General features: G+C 38.7%; 1 pseudogene; it reads left to right on the forward strand.

Moving 5' to 3' along the window:
- The first annotated feature begins 1,321 nt into the window (after nucleotides 1-1,321).
- Nucleotides 1,322-2,344, forward strand: LOC100734641 (small ribosomal subunit protein eS4-like; annotated as a pseudogene).
- The last annotated feature ends 908 nt before the right edge of the window (nucleotides 2,345-3,252 follow it).

Consider the following 3,252-nt stretch of genomic DNA (forward strand, 5'->3'; position numbering starts at 1 on the left):
AAAACAGGGTGTCTGGATCCAATGAGTCTGAAAATGGAATCAGATGGTTAAGAAACAAAAAAGAGAACGACCAGAATGTCTGTCTGCCCCAGGACCATGAAGTTTGAGTTCAAGGTCATATGATGAGGGAGGCACACTACCTTTTTTTTATATTGTGTTTATTTCATGAGACAAAACTAGGACTGTCAAGAGGTGAAGCCTTCACACATTTTTTTTTCCACATTCCAGCTCCTTCGGCTCCATGGTAAATGAAAACCCAGTCCCATTCCTCTGTTAGCTGGTGGTACGTTTAGGTCTTTTATGATTTTTGTTTTCATATTTGCATTAGTGATAACTTGGATGAGGCTGTGTCAGGCATTGCTAATTGGATACAATTTTAAATTGGAAGTCTTGTTTTACAGATTTTTAAAGTGACTATTTTAATTACTTACTCTTCCTTGTAACTTTAAGTTCTAAATTCTATCTTCTAAGGTTGTAATTCTACTTTTACCATTTGATGTAATTTTCTTTTTTGACTTTATTCAATTGATTTTCTGTACATAATGATAACAATCATTACAGGAAATTGGTACCTGTATGTGATACGTACTGCTTCTTTTTTCCTTTTCCCTCCTTGAACTCCTTCCCATCTTTATTTACAAAAGGGTTATTTCTATATTTTGTTCTTTTCTCATTTTTTTCTTCTCCCTTCCTTTTCCTTGTTTCCCTTCATTTTCTTTTCATTTCACAATATTATATATTTTGATCCTTATTTACACTTTTGGTTTTTCACAACAGAGAAACCATGTGATACGTGGACGTGTGAGTCCAATTTATTTCACTTAAGAGTATGGTCTCAAAGTGCATCCATTTACCTAGAAAGATCTCAGTCTTATCCTTCTTATGGCAGAGTACTACTCTATTGTATATGTATTAAAAAGCCCCACGTCTTCTTTATCCATTTATTGGCTGATGGGCAGTTGAGATGTTTCCAAGATTTAGCTATTACAAACTGCTTCTAAAAACATGGTAGTGCTTATATTGGTGTTGGTATGATGCTTCCACCAAACAAAGATTCCTGTCCATCTTCACCCATATAGGATTTATTTTTGTTTGAAATAGGCAATAAAGATTAACATGTTCAATCAAGAACATTCAAGGAAGTACACCCTCAATTTTGGATGATAAGAACTGAAGAATAGAACTCTAAAATGGAGCAGATGAGAAAAAATTCATCAGTGGAGCCCTGCTTGGAGCCCTGTGGCTGGGAGTGATGGTGGTGAAGGCAGCCAAAGCTCAGCCCTGGCTCGTGGTCCCAAGAAGCACCTGAGATGAGATGAGGTGGCTCCATAACACTGAATGCTGGATGAGTTGAGTGGTGTCTTTGCTCCCTATCCATCCACTGGGCCCCATAAGCTGAGAGAATGTCTGCTTCTCATCATCTTCCTAAGGAACAGACTCAAGTATGCCCTGACAGGGGATGAAGTAAAGATTTCTATGCAGCGCTTCATTAAGATCGATGGCAAAGTCCGAACTGATACAACCTACCCTGCTGGCTTTATGGATGTCATTAGCATTGACAAGACAGGAGAGCATTTCTTTCTGATCTATGACACCAAGGGTTGCTTTGATATTCATTGTATTACACCTGAGGAAGCCAAGTACAAGTTGTGCAAAGTGAGGAAGATCTTTGTGGCACAGAAGGAATCCCTCATCTGGTGACCCATGCTGCTCGTGCCATTCCCTACCCTGACCTCCTTCTCAAGATGAATGACACCATCCAGATTGAGCTGAGGTCTGGCAAGATCACCGATTTCATTAAATTCAACACTGGTAACCGGTGTATGGTGACCGGAGGTGCTAACTTGGGAAGAGTTGGAGTGATTACCAACAGAGAGAAGCATCCTTGGCTTCTTTGATGTGGTTCACCTGAAATATGTTGATGGAAACAGCTTTGCCACCAGGCTCTCCAACATTTTCATCATTGGCAAAGACAACAAGCCATGATTTCTCTTCCATGAGGAAAAGAAACCCACCTCACTATTGCTGGAAAGAGAGATAAGAGGCCTGTGGCCAAACAGAGCAGTGGGTGAAATGGATTCTAGGTAATGTGTTGGAGAGGTCTTTGTGCTTAATTAAAGATAATAGAGCATGATTTTAAAAAAAGAATTCAAGTTAAAGAGGAACAAAATATTTCAAACTTACCATAGTAAAGAAGAGTATAAATGTCTATATTTTTCTTTAATTTTTCCACCTTCAGATTATGCTTCACATACCCAGATTGGATGTCTTTTTCTTTGGATCTTGCAAGATTGACCTTTGTGTCCCCAAGATTTGCTGAATGATTTTTCATTTTGTGAATTAAAGCTGCACTTCTAGTAATCGAGTAGAGTAGTGATAGTCTTGAACAAAATTACAACTCTATCTCTATTAAATTTAGAACACCATATAATCCTTTGTATTGATGTTAGTTTGATTTGGAAATGTTATTAAAATGAGAAGACAATTTTCCCCAATGAATTTCAATTGAAAATTATTTTATTAGGATTTTCAGAACATGTGTTTTGAAAGAGCATGAGAATAGTGTGAAATCAATGTAAAGGTGTCACAATAAAAGAGTACACTGTCTTGTGCTTTTTTGACTTCCTGACAAAAATACAAAAATATGTTAGCAGCTTTCAGTACATGAAATATGTGAGTAACAGAAGGGAAGGTATTCCGGGGCTGACAGTCCAGAGGTTGAATGTATTGCGAGCTGGATCTGTGACTCCAGGCTGCAGTAGTGAAGCAGAGCTAAGGTCTCAAGGGTGTGAGAGAGAAGAGCAACTCCCTTCATGGCTGAGAAGGGAAAAGCCAGTGAGGAAAAGGGCTGGGCCACCGTCTCTCTTCAGAGAGACGCCCCAGTGACCTGCTTTCTCACAGTGGGCTCATATCCTAAGAGCCCAAGTGGTTATGAACTCATCAGTGATCAGCACTCTTGTTATCTATTGGTTGCCCCTCTGGAACCTTCTGCATTGGAGATGACACCCTCAATACATGAGGTTTTTGGGGAATACTTCACATTTAAACCACAATATGTTATCTCTAATCCTTTCTTATAAAAAGATATCCATATCTGTATCAGTATCTGCATCTCTATCTCTACTTATCCCTACCTGTATCCCTGTCTCTATCACTATTAATATCTCTGCAATGAGAAACAGAAATTCTCTAAGTTGTACTTTAAAAGGGAAGATATGGGCAGAGAGAGGATATAGAACTAAACTCCCCTAG

Source organism: Cavia porcellus, unplaced genomic scaffold (assembly GCF_034190915.1).
Source record: "Cavia porcellus strain 051 isolate PalLab524CR breed Dunkin Hartley unplaced genomic scaffold, mCavPor4.1 scaffold_1, whole genome shotgun sequence".
Lineage (NCBI taxonomy): Eukaryota > Metazoa > Chordata > Mammalia > Rodentia > Caviidae > Cavia > Cavia porcellus.